Genomic DNA, 26,873 nt, shown 5'->3' with positions numbered 1-26,873 from the left:
ACGATGTATTTACAATACAGCTCCTAATGCATATATATATATATATATATATATATATATATATATATATATATATATATATATATATATATATATGCATATATATGCATATATATGACCTCCTTGCAAATACTTTATACGGACGCAAAGTGTGTCGATAGCCAGCAGCTGGAAATGATTTTTCTTGGGGCTAAGATTTCCCAGACTAGTTATGTGTTTAATAAAAAATTACTTTTTTACCTAATTTTTGACATCATCTCCTTCGAAATAGTTACCTTGCGCAGCAAATACATCGGTCTCAGCGTTCCCGCCACTTTTGGAATTCGGCCTGGATGTCGTGTCCGTAAGCGAGTCGAGGGACCTTCAGCGATTCTCTCGTGATCGTGATAACAATGTTGAAGCAGCGACCTTTGAACTGCATGTTCCTCTTGGGGAAGAGATGGATATCCGCAGGTGAAGAATCTGGCGAATAAGGCGGGTGTAGAAGCAATACCATGTTAATTGATGAGGAACTCACGAGGGAGAAAAACTCGGTAACAGGGTTCGTTGTCGTCGTGAAGAATGCAGACGTTAGGATTGCCTGCTGCACGGACTCATACAACAGATCAACAGCATCAACGATGTCGTTGATTGTCCCCCGACGATTCTCATGCAGAAGTTGATGAATTTTCTGCACATTTTCGGAGGTGGCACTCGTGGAAGGTCTTCCAGACGGCTCATCGTATTTCAGGGACGTTCTTCCGCTTTTGAAGTACTCGAAACAGTACATACGACCTATTGCCTCGTTGCTGTAAGTTTGCCCGAAGCATGCTCAATGTCCCTGTAGCAGACTTAGCAAGTTTAATGCCAAATTTCACGTTGGCTCTTTGTTGCTGTCCATGACAAACTCGCAGACTGCAGCAGACACAGGTGACCACAACTTGCGAAGTAAACACAGCGATGTCACTCGGCACCCCGCCTCACGAAAACCACTGCTAGCCCTCACTACGCAGGCAGACCTGTGCTCCCACCCGTTGGCGCACTACAGAACTAGTCCGAGAACTTTTTAATACCACTTCGTGTATGCATGGTTGTATGTGTGCGCGCGCACGTGTGCGTGTGTATATGTTTGCATGTATGTCATGTTAGATATACGTTGTGCATATATATATGCACATCCAACCATCCATCCATCTATCCGTCTGTCTGTCTGTCTGTCTGTCTGTCTGTCTGTCTGTCTGTCTGTCTGTCTGTCTGTCTGTCTGTCTGTCTGTATGCCCCTCTCTCTCTCTCTCTCTCTCTCTCTCTCTCTCTCTCTCTCTCTATCTATCCATCCATCCATCCATCCATCCATTCCTCTCTCTCTCTCTCTATCTGTATGTCTGTGTGTCTGTCTATCTATCTATCTATCTATCTATCTATCTATCTATCTATCTATCTATCTATCTATCTATCTATCTATCTATAACAAGTAGTATAATATAATGTAGCACAGCACAGGTTGCAAAGAAATCTGAGATGAAAAACGATAATATTCAAAATTAACTAAAAGATCCAATATCGCCAAATTCTAAACTTTATTAAGGCTCACCTTAATAAATCTGACATGGTCAATGGTGACCATGCGAATTTAGAATTACATTATCTAATACTTTTAGATAGTATCATGGAAATTGAGATTTGGCTGCTATCACTTGCAGGTTACGAGACCACTTAAACGACTCCAAGTCTTTATTTCACAGTCAGTTGCAATTTATAATTATATAATATTAAAAATGTTATCTAATGCTTTTTTTTTCAAATAACCTTTCCTTTATGTCTGTAAAGTCTAACCTTCTCCATGAATAAATTGCTGAAAATAGTTATCGCCCTCTAAATAATGCTTGTGCTCACGATATCTACTGAGCTCTTATGGCAACAACAGAGCTAAAGCCTTGCCAAATGGCATTTCAAAGACTAGCTTCGTTTCCTTCATCATGTCTCACATTACATTATATTACGGTTGCTACACACACACACCTACCTTCTGGAGTACCTTTAAGAAAGACCACCAAACTGGTTGACCAACCAATATACTGTGCATTCCTCTGCCACTGCTGCAGATCTTATAATGTCCCGCCATTTCCCTTCCTTGCAACTGTTTCCGCTCTACAACAGTTGCCAAGTTCCTTTCTTTCTGATTACAACTCTGTAATTCCCATATTCCCACCAAACATTTAAACTGAGTAGAAACTACATCGATCTTTATTTCGTCTAGGATGCTCGTAAAGGCGAAAGGCACTGTCCATCTTGGACTACATACTATAATATATATTTATCAACATCCATTTCTTAAATACAATTTTAGAACGAATATTCTGTTAATTCTGAAATTATGAGATTCGAAGAGGTTGGAATGCATTCTGCTTTCAAGAACCTTTTTAATGATACGCAAACAACGATCTCCCAGGGAAGTCAGATGAATATTAATGAAGAAATTTCTTGAAACTGTGAATGAATTCCAGTGAGAATTGACACGGATAGAAGTGAGAAATGAAGCAAATATAACTGAAGAGAGAGAGAGAGAGAGAGATAGATAGATAGATAGATAGATAGATAGAGAGAGAGAGAGAGAGAGAGAGAGAGAGAGAGAGAGAGAGAGAGAGAGAGAGAGAGAGAGAGAGAGAGAGAGAGAAGAGAATGTAAGTCTGGTATTTGAGTACGTTAGGAGAGTAGAAAGACTGATATACCTTAGAAAATTCGAGTTAGCTGTCGAATGCGAATCTGTTAATATTTTGGCAATAACACACGTTAGGCATAAGCAAGCATATTGTTAAATATATGAATTGTAGTTAGATAAAGCAGGAGATGTGAGATCAACAAAATAAATATTTTTTATTGCTTGGTGAAGTATGACCTAAATTCTATTTACTGAAGTGTAGGAAGTGTGAACATTATTAACATAATTGTAAATCTTTAAGATCATCGAATTTATTATATTACCTGGAGTAATATTGACGGTTATTTCGGAGAATCGACACAATGGTTCGGAAGCCAAGTAAAAATGTTATTTTCCATCCCTACAAAAGAAAAGATGCAAATTCAGCTCTTGATTTAAAGATACACACACACATACAAACAGGCACACACACACGCACACAGACACACATGTATGTATTTAAGTATATACATCATTTCTAAATTATTTACACTGTCTTAGGTAGTTCTTATAACATTTTACACGACTGCAGTTATTACTTTAAAAAACCTGACAAAGGACACATTATACAATGTGTGAAATTTTTTACAGGAAAGTCACAGAAACTGTTAGCTTCAGTGTCGATTATACAGCAGAAAGATGAATCAAATTAAGAATAAGCTATGTATTAAATTAGATCAACGAAGTGTTGAACTGTTGGGAATCGTTTAACGGAAGTGGAGATCAATGGTGAGATTAATTAGATAAAAATAAGGTGTTGTGTTGTTCATTGATGAAGATTTTGATAGAAAAGTTAGAAGTAATGATCTCTGGTTTAAAACTAACACTGTGCACAAACCGATGTTGTAGTTTAATCGAAGAATTAATAAACATATCAATCGATGCTGTTTATTTCTAGAAAAAGAAAAGTCAATCTGAAAACAACGAAATCGTTTAAGGACCGTGGAATTAGAAAATTAACAACTTGATATCACGAAAGTTGCAGTGAATTTATGAATCAATATAAAAGATATTGATATTTCTCGTAAGATGAGAAACCAGATACACTGCTAACAAAATGTCTTAACGAACATCTAATATTTCTTTAAAGAAGACTGTATTCTATTACTTTCGGCTGAATTATACTTGTACAAAATATTACGATGATTTTCTGACTATTAACGGCGTTAGAAAACTACGGGCTGCTGACGACAGCACGAAAACCATTGGTGATAGTGAAGGTGTATTTGTTGTAATCAAAATCTGTTTGTGAACAGGGTAAAATAAATCTCAACTGAGATTAAGCGAGTAAAAACCACTCCTACAATAATATTATTCTTTACCTGAAGGAAATTAATATTTCAAGATATAGGTCCCATTATGGAAACCATGTAAACAGTTTCACACATAAATTACGTTTCTGGAAGTAATAGATCGATTTAAGATTATAAAACGATCATTTACGGCAAAATACACTGGAAACGATAACGAGAAATCGACTACACCAAGATTAAAAAGTACAAATTTGAAAGAAAATTACTTTTGGAACGAAAATTAATTTTTATTTATTTATTTTTTACTTACATAACTGCAATATTTGTTTCTATCGATTACCTTTTTATTGCTTTCAATAGCAATAAAGTTCCCTACAAAGACATACATTAGGTATTTTGTTCGAGAATTTTAAAGTCTTTTGTTGTTCTAGAAAAATCCTTTCATCCTGACGGAGTAATTTTAAATAGAAATTTCTAAATGGTTGCTTCAGTTTCTCAAATTACGACATTTTCCGTATTCAGGAAAATTTACAAGAAAGGAAAGTAAATTCCAATGGATGCTGGTAATTATATTCCTGTGTCATATTTCCACTTGACCTAGTTTTGTATTAATCCCATCGATCCTACTGACCTATTTAGAAATTCTGATCGGAACAAAACCCCAAATCAAGAATAGAATCACAAATGAAGATTTATTTCAAAACAGCAATAACGGTTTACAGTTAAATATCTTAGTTATCCAAAGCTCATGTCTATCTATCTATCTATCTATCTATCTATCTATCTATCTATCTATCTATCTATCTATCTATCTATCTATCTATCTAACTATCGATCTTCCTGTCTGTTAGTCTGTCTGTCAGTCTGTCTATCTATGTGTAAGCGTCTATCTATATATGTCTATCTATGTGTAAGTGTGTGTATGTGTGTGTGTGTGTGAGCATATGTATATGTGTGCAAATGTATACACGTGTGCAGATGTATGCACACACATCTATGCCTTTGTATACTTATATGTGTGTGTATACATTGGCATGTGTACGTATGTATGTTTGTATGTATGTATGCATGTATGTTTTCTATTTTTAATCATTTGAAAGCTTCCGATGAGGAAGGAGCTAGTTTCTAACAAAAGTAAAAAGTTCCATCGTTACAATGTAGAGAACAAAAACCATGTCGCATTCTAAACTTCAGAAAAATCTTGCATATTTTTACTGTTCCACTTACAGATTGTATTTGTAATGTGAGAGTCAGTCGGTTAATTTCTTTTTCTGTAAACCCCTGTTTATCCAAAATCTCCCGTTGGCATTTACTCACAAAACCATCAGCACCAATTATTATTATTGGTATAAATGTGAATTTATAATCTCAATATAAAAGCTGGAGGTTTCGAAGCAGTTGTCCATCGTTATCCTTCAAAGAGACATTCACATCAGCAGGGCAGCTGACTTCTATGACCGGATATTGTTGTTCCAAACAACAATATCCGGCCTGTTCTGCTTATACTTGACGTGTTTTGACGGGAATATTCCACCAATATTCCTTGTTTTGAGGTTTGTGTATTCAGTAACAAGGGGGTAGTCTCTATATTTATTCCAGGACAGTCTTTTTTTCCGGATGGTATTTGCGACAACGTTATGTCGCATAGAGAGGTAGTATCATGATGACATTTTGGGGCAGCTGCTAATCACGTGTGTGATGTCTTCCACAGAAATATGACATGATCTACATTTTTGGCTGCACATTAGAACTGCAAGATCCCCATTGTCTCTTTTGTTTATTAGGTATTTCATAGCAATCTCTCGTTTTAGGACTGAACATTCATAGCTTTCGAAGTATGATGTGATGTAGCAACCTCGTGTCTTCGCTTCATGTCAATATTACTGTTTTTAAGCTTTAGGTAAACATAACCATGCATATTCCTTTTTGGTATGCAGGACGTTCTAAGTCTTCTTTGAGATATGTTAGTCCGGCTGTTTTGTGGTTCTATGGGAGGTCACCAGGAAGAGAGTGCTTCCTGAGAAGCTCACTACTGACACGTAGGGTTAGGGTTCACTTTTTAGCATTAAGCTAATATATTTATTTTTTGCTGCTGTTGTTTAGCAAATATTTATGTTATACTTTCGTACAATAAACGATGTAATTCAAAAGATAAATTGTGTAAGAGACGTTTTTCGAAATAAAAAGAAACAAATGTGGGTTTTTAATTGCCATCTCAGTAGCAAAATCTTGTAAAATCTCATCTAATATTTTTTTTAAGGAAGAGGATTATGAGGAAAATGAAATGTGGATAGAGGTCTAAAAATGCTTACCATCACTCACTCTTTTCTTAGCAACATTTTTCTGTATGAAACCCTGTCTAATATTTTTCCCAATGTAATCTCTATGATGTTTTAGAGAATATGTTTTGCAATGAACGAAAGAATCATTAGCGATACTTGTAGATACATTGGGACTAAAAGGAAAATCGAACCTTCATGTTAGGTTTCTATTCTTTCAATGTAGGAGAGTAAATTAATATTATTTGTATTATTTATGGAATTAATCTTATTCTAAAAAAAAAGCACATCCGAGTATCAGCACTTTATTATATTAGGGTGTGCTTTGTTAAAGGAACACAAATCAGATGAAATACTGCATAAATATATTGTTTTTAAACCAAATTATAACAATTAGTGGATGGCTGCATAAATGGAGGTAACATATCTTTGTTATCAAGCATGATGTTGAGCTATAGTCTTCAAGAAAGATTACGGTAGGTTTACCACTACAGAAGTCCCTGATTATCCGTATATACTTATCTGGACACTGATAGCTTTCGGGCAGAATTCCTAAGAAGGTGACGTGAACTAACTGGCAGCGTTGCTAGAGCATCGGAAAGGATGCTTCGCGTTATTGGTTCCGTCTCTCTACACTCTTTGTTCAATCTTGCCAAAATCAATTTTTTCGGGGTCGACAAAAAAGCGTCCATCCAAGACTGTGGGTAAAACTTTAAGAACATCAGACAGGGGGCCGTAGAGCATTTCAGTATTGCTCTGTCTCTTTGTGTTGTGAGTTCAAATCTAGCCATAGCTTCTAATGCAAGTTAAGGCCGCATGAAACTTTGCAGTAATGGTGGAAGGTGAATTCCATGCAGTAGTTGAACAGAAAAATGTTCCTAATATTTTGAGACACTGAGTGGGCCAGTTAGTACAAGGGAGATAATCATTTCATCATAATATTTGGAGGGATTAAAAGTTTGAATTTCAAATCAAGAAATACGGAAAAAAGAGGCATAGGATATACAGATTACTTTAATTTTTGCTTGCTTACTTATCATTAGGTTCTTAAAAATTTTTGTCAATGGTAATCATGCACAGTCCACTTTCATTCTTTTTAGAAACGATCAGCATTACATAATCGGAAGTATATAAATGGAGCATTTCATGAAGTGAGACACTTCTTAAAGATGGGAAATAATTAGTCTGGAAGAAATTTATCGAATGTGCGTATTTCTTTTCCTTTTCTTCGTAGAGCGTTTGTTGTTTAGTAATCGAAAGAGAAGAAAGGTTCTTAGCCTCAACCTACAGATAACTGTTTCCAAAGTGTTCTTACTGCCAAAGATGCTCTTATAGAAGTTAATATTTTAGTTTTAGCTGCTTACGAAATTCCGTTTTTATTATCTTCTGTCAACCATAGATATCGGTTTTAAGCTGATATTTCATAAAAGTAATCTCTCATTAGTTTTTATTTAGTTTCAGCTTCATATCTCTCGAAACTACGTAGAATGTTTTGATAAAGTAAATAAAATATTTGTATTTCGAAGGGCTGTACCGAAAATACAGGCAAAGTTGTGCCAAAACCTCTGCTCCGGATCTCTCTACCAGAACAACGGAAAGCAAACATGTCGTTAGATCGATAATCGATAAACAATGGGACAAGCTACCGCAAAAGGTGTAATTACCTATGACCTTATTGCAAAATTTATTATTTAGTGAACGTAGTTGAAATTAGTTTGTTGTAGGGGTGAGTTAAATCAGTCGCTCTCACTGTTATGAACATACGTACACATACGTGCGCATGCAAGTGTGCGCGTGCAAGTGTGCGTATGTATGTATGTATGTATGTATGTATGCATGCATGCATGTATATATATATATATATATATATATATATATATATATATATGTATATATATATGTATATGTATATGTATATACAGTTTGTGTACGAGAAAAAATGGAGAAATTGAGATATAGACATCAATCTACTAGAACATATTTAATTCGAAACAAAAAGAAATTGATAGCACCTATAATTGTTTCCATTCCCAATTAATTCGATTTGAAAAATTAAATTAAATTAAATCCTCGATTGACTCGGACATATGAGTCTATCAAGGATCTACCAACACATTGGAATGGAGCTCCTTTCTATCAAGTTCTTCTCCTGACGAAATTTCCAAATAGCTATATTTAATACGAAACTTAATTTAATTTCTCAAATTGAATTTATTGAGTATTAGAAACAATTTTTAGGTGCTACGAGTTTGTTTTTGCTTGGAATTGAATTTGTTCTCATAAATTGATGTCATTATCTTAATTGCTCCGCTTTCTTTTTCTCATACATAAACAATAATATATCCATATCCATCAATTCGAAGCTAGCATCTTTGGTTTTTCATTGATACACTGGATAAAACCCGGGAACCTGGATACTGACATTCCTTTAAGTGCCTCACTCGAACCCTATAGCACCATGCCATTGTGTCTATAATCCATGATTGTATCGCATTGGACTACTTTTGGGTTATTTCGTACACGCAAAAATACTGTATACATAATCCTTATATTTATTTCTAATCTAGACACTAGGCCAGCAATACTGAAGGCGATATTCGATGTCATCGAGCCTCCCAGCTTTTGACTAGTCCTTTATTTTATCGATTCCAAAAAGATGAAAAACAAAGCTAACGTCTGCAGTATTTGGAGTCAGAACGTAAGGAGTCGAACCAACACTGAACGGAAGTTTCCTATCAACTCGTCTCCTAATAATCAATTGGTGCCAACAAATCGTAAACTTGAGGTTGATGTTAATATTATCGTAGTTTCCCTTAAACTCGTAACCATTACATTCCGTCACATTTCGGATTAATGCTTTTACACTTCTAGAGCTGGAGATAACTAGGGAAATACCTAATTAAAAAAAGGGACAGTAAAGCCCTTAACACCGCAGAGTATGACTGAAAATGTCTATAATGTCACGCTTTTGCGGAAGAAACTACTCCCGTGGTCACCAGTTGCTACCAAACTGTCATCAATTTACTATCTCTCATTTTCATTGCAGCATCATGTTGTTAAACGAATATACATTGCCATCCATAAGAAAGAGTGTCGTGGGATAAACTAGACAATATTTCTGTTATTGAATATGCAAAGAATATTGATGGAACATTCCTACCAAAATTCAGTCAAGTACAAATATAAAAAAAATACAAAACTGATTCAGTTATTTGGGTCAGAAAGTAAAATATGAATCCTTTTCAGTCTCAAGAGCGTTTCTTTAAAAATCAGTGAGAAGAGAATATTTATAGATGAATACCTCGAAAGTTGCAACATCTCCACCCTCCACCCTCCACCCTCCACCCTCGGTAATGTTAGTAAATGTTTCAACGACAATCTCAAAAGGCTTGGGTCTTCAGCCAAAGAATGTGACCATCCAATATGCACTTCGTAAATACAATCTGTAAGTGGAGCAGTAGAATATGTAAGATTTTTCTAAGGTTCGATGTATAAGCATACATGTATGCATGCATATATGTATATATGTAAGAATATCATCGCGGAGTTAGAAAATGGAAAATTGACGTATGGAGAACCTTCGGTCACGGGATCTTGCTTATCACATGAAAACAGACAAATAATACATTCCCCATCAACAAAGAGTGAAAAAATAGACTATGAACATTGTTCTGGAACAGTGAAAAGAGAACATTGAAACTGAGATTAATAACCTTCAAAAAAAAATAGTAATACAGAGTAATAGAGAGTAATCGTATTAAATGGAGAATTGAAAACCGTCAGTGAAACTTGAGGAAAGCAATGCACCAGGAAGGGACTCCATTGTTAGATACTGATGCAAAAAAAAAAAAAAAAAAAAAACTGAACTTTTATCGGAGTATATTTGCCCCTTTTATCAGTAAGCATTCAATGGAAATATAAACATACCTAGATGATTATCTCTGGCAGAAACACAACTGATATCTAACAACAATAATAAAGAAAAAAAAAAAAAAAAAAAACTACTGCATACTTGCATACCAGAATCTCATGTATAAAATTTATGCAGCCTGACCGAACCTGTTCCTCCATGATCACTGTGAGTGTGATAATGTCAACCCAATTGAACAAGAAAGGAGTTTGGGGACGTTAACAAAACTGTGATGATAGTATAGGAGGACTCTGATCACAGTCTGGTTGGATTACCTCAAAGTATTTGACTATATTTTCCATTCGTCGAATTCCTTCGACGTGCTATAGTTCCAGATACCATCATTAAGGCCATAGACAATGTGATTTCACCCTGGGCCGTTATTCTCAAATGAAATACAAGAAGTGATTCGATAGTCGCTGATTAGATACTGTATTGCAGAAGTATATTTCAAGGGGACAGTCTGTGATGTTGTTTATACTTTCAGTAGCAACCCCTCCCACTCTCTTCCTGTGGACCAATCGCATTTTCTGAAGAATATGCAACTGGTTCACACGAAGACAGAACCACTAACTTAACACATTGCTTGTTTGTAAACAAACTGGAAATAATTTCCATGTTATGGCATTTTCAAAGGTTATAGAGATGGAGTTTGGTCAGGATAAATGTTTTTTTACATGCTTCTAAATCAACGAAGAACTATAAGCCCGTCTAGTAACATTTCTACAATTTCTAAATTTTAAAATTATTTTACAAAGACTTGAATCACCCGCCTCCGCACACCATTCCAAGGTCAATATACTCTTGTATAAACGACAAGCGGTTGTTCCTACCCTACACTCGGGAACAACCCAGCCTGGGGTTAAACTCTGGGTAGATTGAGAGCTTTTGATATAATAAACATCATTCCCACCCCACACGCACAATCGGTAGATCAACAACTGTAAAGGATCCCGAACACGGAGCAACATATTCACAGAATGGCATGAGATTGCGAAGATTGCTAATTGCATTAGAAAACTAAATTGTCTTTAGCTGGCGATCGAAACTCGATGGCGTGTTTACAGAAATAGATTTGTGCCACCGTCTACCCAACGAACCAGCCTTATTAATAAAACACTCGACTCCTTACCTAAATTTTATGACTAGAAACTCTCTGGGTCAACGTATGATTTATTTCAGTTCTGCTGCATTGTATTTTAATGTGAATTTTACGGGAACTGTTTTAAAGAAGAATCTAAACTCATTAGATTCAGACAGAAAACAAAAAATGAATTCTTTGTTCCAATGTTGGTAGAAATTAACATCGTAATAGCGGAGTGGTGGAGGGGGGGGGGTCTACGCCCCCACCCCGCCAACTGAGTTTAGTTTCAGAAATAACAATTACCATGTACTTTAAAATAAAAATAAGTAGTGTAATTCAATATCGAACAGAATTCTGAACACTAGATGGCGCCAAACGAACGTCAACTTTATATCTACAATAAATGTATAGGAGGTTTTAAGCATTTCAAATATTTACTATTAGTTCAAAGAATTGAATATTCAATTGCAATGAATATTCATCATATGTGAAGGAATCAATAATGAAACGTTCATTAATTCAGATCAGCAGTTTTATTTATTCCATTCTTTGAATGAGTAACCATAAACGATAAGGCAACTATTCCTGTTCCATTGGATTCTTCAGACTCTGCCGGTCAGCATGAAAAGGCAGCTGCGAACAGAACACTACTGAAAGCTGCCGCCATTATAAATCGGAAACTATACTAAACGAACGCTGGAAAATAGTTTAGAAACGAACATTTAAATCTATTGTCAATATTCTTCACAAATGAAATGACTATAGAAGTCATTCTGTAAAGCTGAATGGAATTAAAGAATTACAAATATAAATATTCAAGAAATATTTTTATGAAGAAATAAAGTATGCACACGTAGTTTACACACTTCATAGAAGGAAATCTATTGAGGAAAACTAAGGACACGAATTACAGAAAAAGAAAATCGACTATTAAAAAAAAAAACAACAAAAAAAACTTCAGAACACAAAAGTAAATACTGGAAAGCAAAATGGTAAAAACTTAAGTTTTCAACCACAAAGAATAAACACTTGAAGGATTTCGTCTTTGAATTAAGTTATCTATTTTGGTCGATAATTTCTGTCACAACGAAGCAGTAACCATTTAAATATTGTACGGTGATTGATAAACTCATCATAAATATATTCTAGTTTGTAACCTAGTGGACATCACTAGCTCCTCACCTACTAATAAATCGATCATTCATTCACTAGTTCCCTACAGATTAATTGATCATTCAATTAACCAAGGCTATCATAGTCTTTAATATATTTATGTCTGAAATTTCCAAAGAGAATTTGACTAAACCTTATTCCATGTTAGGCCGTTAACATTCGCTTTATTCATTTAATTTTAACGAAGAAGAGTATATTGTCTTTTAACCAACATAAAATGGTTGGAAATACTATTACCGTTCCCTTGCTTTGTTTTAAAGAAATCAATATCGTCATTAGGTAGCCATTAGGAAAGAGCCGAAACAATATTATTAGCGAGGAAACATTAATGACAACATTAAATTAGTGACACAACTGAAGCAGAATGTACGAAGCAGATAAAAACAGCAGTTATTGTGAGTTGATGATGAGGCATTTAAAAGATATTGGAACACATTTTAGCAAGCCAACAGAAAAAAATAACCCCACGGATAAAGAGTGTTTTTGTAAGTGAAATACAGCGAAAGTGTTTTTAGACTCAAACAAAACTGTCTCCTCCTTATATGTGGCTGTGTATCTCTAAATACATTTGACCATGTTTTCTAGAGATAATCTGGTTACTTTGGTCATGGCGTTAGTTGTATTATTTACTCAACTTCTCAATTAAATCTCACGTTTCCTGTCACCTATTCATTTGTGACAGACCTCCATCTTGGCTACAGCCCAATGTCTGAAACAAGCAAATGATAAAAACTAAAGTAATCTGTTGGGCGAGATTATCCTCATTGAAATGATGTGAGATGCAAACATCGAGTCTGCCGATGTAACCAAGGTGATGTAGATTGTTTGTCAAATCACGTTTTGGATATTTGGAGAATATTTGCGATCATTTCGGTCGTATAACACCGGTTAGTTTCGCTGTTAATCTCAGCCGGCTAAAGCGATATGTATCTTTAACCGGAAAAATACCCTATCGAAATCTTTAAAACACTTCTGGCTCCCACGTTCCATAACAGCATCCTTTCCGTACACAGCGCATATCTTCCTGCGGGTTTCCGTTGCTTTCTTGCCTTTAAAATTCACGACGTATCGATAACGTTTATTTTCATTTTTCATTTTCAAGGTGATCTCAAGCACATAAAATACAACTTTTCTTCTCGCAAAATATAACCTATTTTTGAACTACGATGAAGTTTCGAAGATCATGCGCAAGGGACGAACTGACGTTAGTTTCTTATTAGAGTGCTTGAAGCTTAGTGTCTATAAGAACTGAACGGTGTTTGGGACAACCCATTACTATTATCATTATTATTATTATTATTATTATTATTATTATTATTATTATTGTTATTATTATTATTATTATATTTTCAAAGAATTGACGCAGCTCTTCACAAAGGTAAATAGACAATACGACGAGCGCAATGCGATTACAATAGATATTTTATTGGTTGAACGATATTGCAACAGTTTTCCTGTCTTTGTCGAGTTGAAAATGAAAAGTGATAGATAGAAATTCAAAATTATAGAAATTCAAATCCAAAATTTGAATGAGCCAAACAGCATCCCCACGTTGATGGAATCACATTCTTAGTCTTCAATTTTCACGGTTACAACTGGCAAGAAGAAAAGGAAAAAAGAAAAAAGAAAACAAAAGAGAAAAAAAGAAAACAGAAAAATAAAAAGAATATTTAATCAAACAGTTTCGAGTAAATAAGATAAAATTCTCCGGCCATTTTATTAATCCCTCCAGGGTGTGACGTTAATAACTCGCAGACATATTTCTCCTCATGCATTTTGAGGACTAAAATGTAGCAGATTCAGAATATTTTTTGACAATATGCACTTTCAAGTCTTTTTCGAAATTGCAGCCGTTTGATGTAAAATGTTCGGCAAGCGTACGCGTTTAGTGTACGCAGCAGAATGCACCAAACACAACTTGATTTATGTTGGTTGTACAACAGAACAATTAAACAAAGGATTCATTGAGTACAGATATGACATTCGGCACGTATTGTCTATTATTATTACTATTATTATTATTATTATTATTATTATTATTATTATTATTATTATTATTATTATTATTATTATTATTATTATTATTATTTGATGGCAACTCTCAGCTTATTTTGCTGGGTATGATGGAAAATGTCAGCTGTCCACAGCCAGCAGACAAAGGTGACACTTGTTTACTGGTCATGCTTCAAGAACCCTGCGAAGAATTCTTGAAGTTCCATGCAATGCTGATTTTTGTATTATTATTATTATTATTATTATTATTATTATTATTATTATTATTATTATTATTATTATTATTATTATTATTATTATTATTATTATTTCTCTCTTTTTCACAGGCTTTGTTGGAGTTTCTGGAGTCTTGCATGCGTAGCGAGCTTACTACCTGTACCATACGGTACCATGCTATCCGTTCTTTTCAGCTCTCTAATACTTTCCTGATTATTCCGGCTGTGTCAAGGAAGCAAACCTTTTGTAACATTTCTACTGGACATTCTATTCCAATTTCTTTTATATTCCTCTTGATGCCTTCTGATACTGTTCCCAAGGACCCAACAATAACTGGCACTATCTTCACCTTCTTCATTTTCCATAACTGGATTATATCGTACTTAAGAGTGTTGTATCTCTCTATCTTTTCGCCTTCCTTCTTGACTATTCGTGGGTCAAAGGGTCATGCAGTATCATCTATATAGCATATGTGGTGCATCTTGTCCGCCACCACTGGGTCTGGTCTGTTCTGCTCTAGCACCAATAATATTTTTTCGACATCTGATAATTTCAAGTAACTTTCTATTGCATCACTTGCTGCACTTTGTTGTGTGTGCTGCAATTTCTTTCCTGGAGAATACTGTTTTGCATCAGTATATTTTGTTACGGGTTTTGGTTTGAGTCGCCTGTTGTATTAATTTTTGTATTGTGTGTTGTTTGTGCAGTGCAGGTTGTGTTCTTCTGTTGGGTATCAGGCGTCTATGTCACATGTGGGCGTTGTTAATTTTTTTGGGTATTTACATATTCTCGTATGTGTTTGGAGAAGTATTGCATGGTTGTGTGTGTAAATCATAAATCAACCGCTACATCGTATTCACAGTTATCCGTCCATCGTTCTTTGTTTGGTTTTGTTATGGGTTAGTCTTTACAGCGTTTACTTTTTGACAGATCACCGCCTATGGACATGTGTTGATGTTTCTTTCGTATTTATGATTATTGTTGACGCACAAGCGAGAGACCGAGAAAAAACACCAATGTGTATATATATATAAAGGACTTGTATAGATATGAAAGCATAAATAATTAAAATTTTAAAATTTTACTCACATGGTTGCAGTTTACGTATAGAGGTATTGCAGTCCATTATTATTATTATTATTATTATTATTATTATTATTATTATTATTATTATTATTATTATTATTATTATTATTATTATTATTCAGTAGTTTTATTTTTATAGCGTGATTTCACTTCACTACCGAGCGCAGCTCTGTGTTCCTTGGGTATGTGCTGTGGTTTGCTGTGATGCTCTTATGGTTACTGTATTGAAAGTGTTTTGCGTAGGATGTGTGCAGTGCCCAGTAGTGCAATTTTCTGTATGTTATATATATTTGTAAGTCCTGGTGTTTTTGTTATGTATTTGTCTGAATATTTTTTTATTATACCTAAGGCACTTACTATAATAGGAATTGTTTCTGTTTTTAGATTCCACATTCGAGTTACCTCTATTTCCAGATCTTTGTATTTTGAAAGTTTTTCCATTTCTTTTAGAGAAACGTTGTCATCTGCTGGTATAGATACATCAATTAGAAAGCATTATTATTATTATTATTATTATTATGTTGTTTTTTTTTCTTCTTTCTTCAAATTTTCTCCCATTTCTCGCCGAGTGTTTTCCGTACACTTAGGGCAGAGAAACTCGTTGTATGCATTCCCAATTTACACACGCAAATTCATAGGTAAAACACGTATTTAAGAAAAAAAAAATCCTGAATTTATGTTGTTTTCACAGCGATAATGCTCTTCTTAGTACATGAGTCGTTCCAGTTAGCACGATTTTTTGCACTTCCTGTAGAGATGGTAAGCCTGGTATCATTTTCAAATAGGTTTCAGTACCTTTTTTTTTTATCATTCCTAGAGATCCTACAATCACTGGTATGGTAGTCGCCTTGAGTCAGTAGCTTGCGGATTTTCCTATCAATTTTGACTATTTCACTGGTATTCCAGTTAAGCAAATTGAAGCTATAAAGAACAACTGGGACTGCTCAGGAATTTATGGCTAACACCTTATTATATGCATTCAGCTCAGACTTCAGAACTGCTCGAACTCTTCTATAACATTCCTTCCTAACCTTCTCTTTCATGCTTGCATGCTGGATACCAGAGCCTTCATTTATTCCTAGGTATTTATAGGTTTGTTCCTGCTCAAGTTCCTTTATTACTGTTTCGACATCTAATTCTATTGAACTTGACTTTATCAGTTTCTTTTTCTTAAAAGTGGCTTTGGCACACTTTTCAAAGCCAAACTCCATCTCGATATCATCACTGAATCCTTTCACAGTATGTAATAGTCCCTGAAGCTCTTCATCATCTTTGCCATATAGCTTTAAATCATCCATATAAAATAGATGGCTTATTTTCTTGTTGTCAATTTTGTAGCCATACCCTGTTCTATTCAGTTCACTTGAGAGTGGTATCAGTGCTATGCAGAAAATTAGTGGTGAAAGTGAGTCACCTTGGAAAATGCCACAGTTTATGCTAATATTGTTTGAGTGCAATACTCTATTAGAATGATATAATTGCAGCTTCGTGTTCCATAGTGACATATTATACTTTAAAAAATGTGAAATCGCAGGATAAATTTTGAAAATGTCCAGCGATTTCAGAATCCACGAATGTGGTATGCTGTCAAAGGTTTTTTTATAATTAATTCATGAAGAGCTGAGATTTCTACGCTTGTTATGGCAGTTCTCAAGGATCATGCGATTAATTAAGAGTTGATCTTTGCATCCGTATGAGCCTCGTCTTCATCCTTTTTGTTCAGTGGGAAAGAAGTTATCCTCTTCCATAAACGTATATGTTTTCTCCATTAGAATAGATGTCAAGATCTAATAGGTAGTAGACAAACATGTTATAGGCCGGTAGTTTTTTGGGTCTTTGGTTTCGTTATTTTTCGGGAGGAGGTAAGTAATACCATTTGCCATCCAATGGGGAGTTCTTTCTGGGTCTTTCATAATACTATTAAATAGTATTACTAAGATTTTGTGTGCGGACGAGAGTAATGAGAGCCAGAAATTTGGTACTCTATCAGTACCAGGGGATTTCCACTTATGAGCCTTCGTTAGTGCCCTCCCTAGGTCGGCGATTGAGATGTCTTCCCATACCTGTTCTTGTAGATTTTTGTAGGCATCTTGGGTGCGTTTTATCCAGTCTGCATTTTCATTGTATGGTTTCTCATCACTCCAGATCCCTTTCCAAAAGTTTTCAACTTCTTCCATTAGGGGTGGATTTTCAATGGTTATTTTTTCTTTCCCTATTTCCCTGTTAAATGATTTGGCATTGGATTTGAACATCTTATTTTGCCTGTAGAATCTGATTCTCTTCTCAAATCTGCGTATTCTCTGCGCCTTCGCTTGAACTTTCTGTTTCAGTGTTTCATTCGCTGACATTAGTTCTTCTCTTGTTGAGAGTCCATATTTTCTCACGATCTTCCTGCTTTTTCTTGATCTTATATCCTTTCCAGAGATTAGCTCAGTTAATATTGATATCTCCCTTCGCAACGATTCAATCTCAGTTTCAATTCTACTCCTCCAGTTTGATTTTCTTTTCGAATTTGGTATTGTTGGTTTTTTTGGGTGTTAAACAGCGTCTTTCAATTACCTTAGCAACAGAGTAAATAATTTCATTTAATTTATTAAGATCGGGTTTTGCTCTTTGTAGGGCATGATTTCCACAGACCTCCCAATGGATCATTCTAGGTACATTGTCATGGCATCTTTTGTATTTGCGTTGTGCCACTTTCGGGCATTCGCTAACGATGTGCCAAACCTTTTCACACCTCTCACTACACATTCTGCGTTTGTCGCTGTTGATAGTGTTGTCTATTCTGCACTTCACGGAATAGTTAACACTTCTTGAGCTGCGTGTATGAGTGCTTCTGTCTCCATCTTCAGGTCACTCCTCCTCATCCATAACCACCGGTCATCTGTATCTGTCTTGGCGTTCATATCTCTTGCAAATTGACCGCTCATTTTGTTCTCCTTCCATGTTGTTTCTTTTTTTTTGTGTTCATTTCTTCTTCAAATTTTTCTTTCATTATACAATTCTGAGCTTTTATTTAATTTGTATGATTCAACAATGGCTCTACGGCATATTTTATATAGCAGCCTCAACTATTTTTCTCTCCTCGATACAATTCTGGTGACTAATCAAGCCTGTTTTCCTCTGCTTCGATACAGTCCATGCAAGTGATCAAACTTTATTATTATTATTATTATTATTATTATTATTATTATTATTATTATTATTATTATTATTATTATTATTATTAAAGTCAAAATTAAAAGAAGAGTGCCATTGTCATCTAGTAAACGATATTTCGACATCTTGTGTCTTCAACAAGTTCAAAAAATAATTTTATCAATCTACTTCATTTTGGTTAATATATAGGAATAATAATAATAATAATAATAATAATAATAACAATAATAATAATAATAATAATAATAATAATGATAATTATTATTATTATTATTATTTTATGTTTGACTTTTGTTTTGCATTTGTACAAGTTGGATCCAAGTCTCACCCAGAGACCTCAAGAGACAACAAGTTAGAAGTTCATGTAGGTGTTATGCCTAGGGTACCATATATTTGGATTTGTACAGTTTTGTTCACAGTATTAGATTTATCTGTAGGGAAATATATGGCATGGTAGAAGGCTGTAAGAACTTCTTTATTATCTTCCCTAGACCATTTTTCATTCTTCTTCTTCTTCTTCTTCTTCTTCTTCTTCTTCTTCTTCTTCTTCTTCTTCTTCTTCTTCTTCTTCTTCTTCTTCTTCTTCTTCTTCTTCTTCTTCTTCTTCTTCTTCTTCTTCTTCTTCTTCTCATTATTAGTCTTTAATTTGCACAGTGATTATTCCAAAAATGCTGCCTTTTGCAATGCTGTACTACTGTAAGAGATTCCAGTTGCGTCGAGGTGTTTCTGAAGGATTTTCCTCTCTGACCAAAGTGCTCCAGTCACAATTGATACCACTCTTGCGTTCGTATTCCACATTCTTTCGACATCTATTCCCAAGCCTGCATAGTTTACGATCTTCTCGTTTTCTTCACCGTTGATATAATGATTTCCTAGGCAAGCTACATCGACCAACAAGACACCTCCTTACAATACTTTTCTCCACCAAAGTTATGCCTGTTCTTTTATGTTCAAGAACTCTTTCTGAGTTGTAAAGTCTCACACGAGTTTCAATGTCTGATCTTCTAGGACCTTCTCTGGTTTATTCTACTGCAATTTCTCGGTGGCTGGAAATCCATATTTCTTGCATCAAGACCAGTGGAGGTGTAAACACACTTCATCGTGTCTCCTTTTATATTCTCTCTGCACAAACTTGTCACAGGCCTTCACACTTGTTACACTTATCACTTTCTTCCTACATAACCTACACGTATTTCTTTCAACTGGGTTAAGCATATTCCTTATCGAGTTTGTGTTTAGTGATTGATGCTGAGTAAACACTAACAAACTTTCTGTTTCTCTCTTAAGATCATCCTTTGTCAATCAATTTCACGAAGATTCGGCTTTTACTTCCTTCCTTTCTTTTTCGAATCGACAGCATACTTCCTTCCGTGGCCTCCATGGAGCTCAGTTTCTCAGCTAGCAGCTTTTGCTTGGAATTTTCTTTACTTTCAGTGGTTTCAATGCAGAAACCTTTGCTTTTGCCAACGTATATTCGAAATTCTTCTCGCTACCTCTAAAATGTTCTAATCTTTGTAGTCACTATCTTTTGTCCCCTCTGTGTGCAGCCCTGTGTGGCTAATAAAAGAAAGTTATCTTCAGAGTCACCAATTAACACTCTCCATCAGTGGCTCAATCCTACTACTACATACACGCCTCCTCATTTTCATAGCCAGGAGGGCGCACTTTACAATACCAAATATACCATTGCCCTTTGCAATCATCATGGTCCCATTATTGATGATCATATGAGAAACAGATATAGGCTATCAGACTGAAAACAGAGATTCCTAGATCAATCAAACTAATTTTCATGGATAATTTGAAGCTCATTCACGAGAATGAATCACGGAGTGATTCACTGGTCAGAACAGTTTACTGGTGCTGTAAAGACATTGAGATGGAGTTTGGCATTGCAAAGTGCGCTAGTATAATAACAACAACAACAGCAATAAGTCAACCATTTGTTATTCATGGATGACCTCAAACTTTGTTGTAAAGATGAAGCCCAAGTCAATTACTTCTTTGATACGATGTATACTTTCAGTATTGATATCAGAATGGAGTTCGGACTGAGAAAGTGTGGTGTGTTAGTCTTGAACAGAATCAAATGTATGGACGGGCTAACGATACCGTCGGGGGAGGTTATATAGCAGATAGAAGAGACGGGCTAAAAGTACTTGAGGATTTTGGAAATGGATAATTTGATGGAGAAAGAAATGACAGAAAAATTTAAAGTGGAATACTTGCGCAGACTGAGACTGATTCTTAAGTCGAAATTAAACTGACGGAATAAGATTAAAGCTATCAACACCTTGGCGGTTTCACTCCCTAGATGTGGAGCAGGGGTAATCGCATGGACAGTAGACAAACTAAACAGCTTAGACAGAAAGTCAAGGAAGTTGCTGACAAGATATGAGATATTCCACTCAAAACGTGACACAGACAGACTGTATATACTAAGAAAACGAGAGGGAAGAGGACTGATAGGATGCGAACACTGCATTAGAACAGAAGAAAACAACATGGTATGCAAAAACTGCCACAGAACCGCTATTATTGGAAGTAAGAAGGTCAGGCTTGTGTAGGGTGGAAGATTGCAAAGATAAAGCACTAAAAGTGATTTAAAATCGCAAACAGAAGCTGTAATCTGTGCTTCCCAAGAGCAAGCATTAGGAACCAATTACATCAAATACAAAGTAGATAACACATCACAAAGTGATAAGTGCAGAATTTGTGGAAAATGGTGAAAGCATATGAAATATTACCAGTCAATGTACGCCACTAGCCCAGAAAGCAAATAAAGGACGTCATGACCATATAACAAGGATTTTCCATTGGACACTTTGCAACTAGAATGGACTTGACAGCAAAAAAGTGGTACGAACATAAACCCGAGGGCATCATCGAAAATGATAGTATAAAGATCCTATGCGATTTTATGATTCAGTGCGACCATCAGATAGAGAATACGAAACCAGACATAGTAGCAATAATTGTCGGAGCCCTGGGAACAGTGATTAAAAATCTTGAGAAGTTCATGGAACAAATAGGGGCTGCACTAAGGGAGTCAGAAAACTCCGGATGGTGCTCGAAAAATAAAGGGTGTTACCTTAGTTCACTGGAAGTGAACAGCTGACACCATAGTACATCTCCAGCGGAAGAAGCTGTGCAAAGACAATAAAATAATAATAATAATAATCCTTTCTACTGTAAGAACAAAGCCTCAAATTTTGGGGGAAGGGGTTAAGTCGATTACAGCGACGCCAGTGCGTAACTGGCACTTATTTAATCGAACCCGAAAGGATGAATGGCAAAGTTGACCTTGGCGAAATTTGAACTCATAACATAAAGACGGACGAAATACCGCTAATCATTTCGTCCAGCGCGCTAACGGTTCTGCCAGCTCACCGCCTTAATAATGATAATAATATTAGTGATAAAGAGATTGTATGTTCGAATCCGACTGGGGATCATGTGTTCGAATCCGAACTAAAAACGAATCGCTCCTTTTTCGAATGGGAGGTTGCCGCCGTAAAATTCCAAAAGGGTAGATTTCAGTTGTTGTTTAACCGTAGACTAGACCCGATCACGTAGATCAATGATCCGGTGTTTTCCATCCGTGGCTCTCTCATGTTTTCGTATATTAAGATTGTATTATTCAATGCGCCTCTCTTTCTTTTACAACAAAAGTGTATCATTTGAGGGAGATTTGGTTACTATTTCTACTAGGTCGAGGGATGACGTGAAGATTCTTTGGCTTGGGGGTGTATATTACTTTCGATAAGATCGAATGATGTGGAATTTTGGATGAAAAGGTGTTGTCAAACAAGAGAGATGAGGGAATTGGCTTCCATGAGTTATAAAGTAAAAAAATCTGAGTAAATCTACATATCAACATGTCATTAAGTGGTTTAATAGCAAAAGAAGATTTCTGTAGCTATTTCACAGTATATTATTTTACCGTTCTTGGACTTTGTTCATGGAAGCATTTCCAGAGAAGAAGAAATAGCAAAAAACCCAAACTCAAAACATTGTAAATAACTTATGCTTTTGAAATATGAATTTGCTTATTTGTTTGTTTCAGTTGCTAAGTAAATAGCGACCACGTTGCCATCTTCTCGCTTCTCTCTTCTCTCCTTCACACACTCTCTCCGCATCTCTCTCTGTTCTGTGCTTTCAGTCAAATATAATATATTTACATATTGAGGTTTTTAAAAAATGTAAAGCTTAACATACACAGCGAATTAATTAACACTTTTCAATTTTCTACATTTCTCGAGAGGATCTAACAAGTGTCGCAGCTGCATTTTAAATTCATACACACTCGCTTTAATCAAGATCATACAAAATTTGTATACATACATACATACATACACACACACACACATACATACATACATACATACATGCATACACACACACGCACACACACACACACACACACACACACACATATATGTATATATGTATATACACACGTAATGTATGTGTAAACACGGACACACTCGTATACATGCATACAAATATATATATATATATATATATATATGTATGTGTGTGTGTGTGTGTGTGTATATGTATATTCCTGTGTGTGTGTGTGTAAGTATAGAAACAAAAAATTAAAATGCTGTAAATTAATTCCACCGCTTTCCGTTAAATTCTAACAGTATTTGGCAAGATCTTATTTCCTGTTCACTGACGCACACACACTTACACTCACTCATCTACATGCACACACATGCATAGATATGTGTGTGTGTGTGTGTGTGTGTGTGTGTGTGTGTGTGTGTGTGTGTGTGTGTGTGTGTGTGTGTGTGTGTGTGTGTGTGGGCGCGTGTGTGTACGCGTATATGCGCTCCATTTTATGGAGCAATCATTGTTGAATGTTTGAAATTCATTCTAAACATTGCACTATTTCATTAAACTTCAGTGGAACATAAAAAATCTTTTAAACGTACATTTAGATGAATATTCCTGCTGTTGCTAAGCAGCCTGCTGTTGCTAAGCAGCCTGCTGATCTGGCTATTAAATGAGGCGACATCACCCGATGTTTCGCTCACTGTTATGTATTACCTTGTATCATAATAACTATTTAATAGATTAATATTTTAATAATATAAGTATTATATCGTATTAATGGCTGATGTTGTTGCTCATAGTTCAGTAGTAAGAACGTCTCTCCTGTGTAGTACTGAACTTTTGGGGAACTGATTCCAGGTTTTATGTTTACCTGCTGTAACTAGACATCAGTAATAAAGCTTGAGGAAGGCATGAATATCACAGACTCACTTCTGTTTCGACAGAAATTGTGTTAATGTTAGAAGTCAGTGTTTGGTTCTCATTAAATCTAAAATCAAAAGCAAAGCCAAATATCTTCGATCTAATGAGTAAATATCTAATTTGTAAATACTAATTAGAAATTAAATAATTTACAATTATCAATTGTTTACTTGATTGATAATTACATACAGTTCGATGATTCAATAAGTAGGAAGGGATTGTTAAAAGACTTTCTGTTCTAACGCGTGTACACGCATTTACGCACACATAGACACATACATACATACACACATACATAGATACATACATGCATACATAGACACATGCATACATAGACACATACATACATACATACACGCATACACACATACACACATACATACATACAAACATGTTAGTAGAAAGCTCCGAGATGATAGTAACATTCATCATCAAAGCAGTCTACCTCCCACTTTAAAGGATATACGTCTGTAACCCAGGAACAGGAAATGTCAACTAAATACCTGATGCACAAAAGGAAAAGCAGTAAAATGTGGCAACCAATGCAGACTTTATGGAGTTAACACCGAAGATATCACTCACATCATAAGCAGTTGTACGAAAATGTCATAAGAGTTATGTCTGCCGATGAGAGATGGTGCTGTAACTAAGACACTGCATAATGAAATCCACTGAAAGGATAACCCTGAGGACAAAGAAATAAGAACCTACAATATGGTGGAAACCAGAGCCACTCGTAATAAAAAGGAAGACTGGTGGAATGTTCCAGTGAAGACCGCAATAAAATGTAAACGCAATAGACCTGACATAATGATTTGGTATAAAGAAGAGAAACTGTGCACAGTTGGGGAAATTAGCTGCCCAGTGGATGTTAACATAAAGCTGAAGATCAGTGAAAAAGAGAACACCTATGCTGAACTATTGCGAAATCTGTAGTTGCTCTATCCAGATTACAAGTTCAGGTTTGTACCTGTAATTATTGGAGCCCTGGGATATGTAACACACTGCCTAAATACCAATTTTGAGAAATTAGGCTTCTCAAAACCAGAAAGGAGAAAGCTAATTCGAAGACTACAGATCCAATCCATCACTGGAACTGTAAAGATCTGTAAAACATTCCAGTTTATCATTTAAGTGTAGATGAGCTTGTCTAGATATTCAAGTCTATGCGTGAGAAGACATACATAAAACAAAACATATAAATCTGCACGTATACATACATACATACATACATACATACATACATACCTACATATGATGACATTACGTGATGTCTTAACAGATTTACTTCCTGAAGACATAGCTATTACTGTCCTCCAGCCTGGGGATATTATAGGTGATATCGTGTATGATTTATGCGCTGGAGCTAGAATTAACTGTGTCCTCCAGCATGGGATAACGTATCTGATACTTTGTATGGTATATATGTCTACCTTGGAGGTAGAATTACATGTACTCCACTCCAAGCCATAAACTATTCAACAGTGAAGTCGTCGAAGAAATAAAGTTATTTAATGGGAAAAAAATATATAATGGTCATTAGTGGAATCAGCAGAATATCCATCTACAAAATGAATAGTGGAGAGTTTGCATGTGAGCATTAGAAATGTGTTTCTGTCCAAAACAATTCTCAATGGCGTTCTTAGCGTTTGATTAGATTCAACACAGAATTAGAGTTTATGGATAAAAACAGTGGAAATGTTGTTGACATGATTTTCCAGTGAATTCACAGTGTTGAAAATAAAGTTTCAGCGAAGTCCCACATCAGCTTGGAATGGATTCCGGATATATATATATATATATATATATATATATATATATATATATATATATATATATATATATATATATAAGTTGCGGAGATGTACTTGCATAGCAAGTGACTTGATCTGTGATCGTGTGCTGGAACGAAAACAATTGCAGCGTGGAAGGTGTTTATAAGCCATTTAAAATAACACACAAAAACCGTTAGATTCACTTCAACATTTAAATTTAATTTGTCAAAATGTTTTCGTCGCTTATAGACCGCGACCTGTTCACTGACAAGATGCAGCACACAATTTTGTCAGTGAACAGGTCGCGGTCTCAAAGCGACGAAAATATTTTGACAAATTAAATTTAAATGTTGAAGTGAATCTAACGGTTTTTGTGTTATATATATAGATAGGTAGATAGATAGATAGATAGATATGTCAAGAAATAAAAAAGAAAGTCAGAAATGAATATCCCAGTAAAAAAGGGTGTTAAGCGCAAAACTGAATGTAGGAAAAAATATCTGCAGTAAACACATGGGTGGCGTCTCTAATAAGACATTCTGCCGCATTCCTGAACTGAATTAAGAGACATAGACTGTAAAACCTGAAAGACAATGTCCACGTACAGGTCAGTATATCCTGGAAACAGTGTCGATAGATTACACCTAATATGGAAGGAGGAGGAGGATAAATCTGATATCGCTAGAAGACTGCGTGGAGATGGCAGAATGTGACATAGAAGAGTATGTTAGAAGCAACTTAGAAAGACTGATTTCAGATGCCAGAGGAGAGGAGAAAGAAACTGTGGAGACTGCAGTGGATGACAAGAAAAGAAGAAAACAAGAGCAAGAAAGAAACATCAGACAAATGCAGGATGTTGCAGCAAAGGAGTTTGGGTTTTGGATGAGGAATGGAGAACTTAAGAAACAGAAAAACTCATAAAGGCTGCTTAAAGCTAGTCATTGTAGAGGAATGTCATTAAGGCAAAAATAGACAGTTCCGTGGGA

At 35.4% G+C, this 26,873-nt stretch overlaps 1 protein-coding gene across 2 annotated transcripts in view; it reads right to left on the bottom strand.

Annotated features, from left to right (window-relative positions):
• LOC106884457 (uncharacterized) overlaps window positions 1–26,873 on the bottom strand; it is a 110,692-nt gene that overhangs the window by 14,885 nt on the left and 68,934 nt on the right. Inside the window, exon 2 of one of the 2 annotated variants that reach the window (XM_014935854.3) lies at window positions 2,962–3,038. The exons of the other annotated variant lie outside the window; for it this stretch is intronic. The gene's annotated coding sequence lies outside the window, so the exon portion shown is untranslated. The remainder of the gene's footprint in view (window positions 1–2,961; window positions 3,039–26,873) is intronic. 2 annotated transcript variants of the gene reach the window in all.

This window comes from Octopus bimaculoides, chromosome 3, assembly GCF_046866305.1.
Source record: "Octopus bimaculoides isolate indiv1 chromosome 3, ASM4686630v1, whole genome shotgun sequence".
NCBI classification, from domain to species: domain Eukaryota; kingdom Metazoa; phylum Mollusca; class Cephalopoda; order Octopoda; family Octopodidae; genus Octopus; species Octopus bimaculoides.
This window is presented reverse-complemented; position numbering and strand designations above follow the sequence as displayed.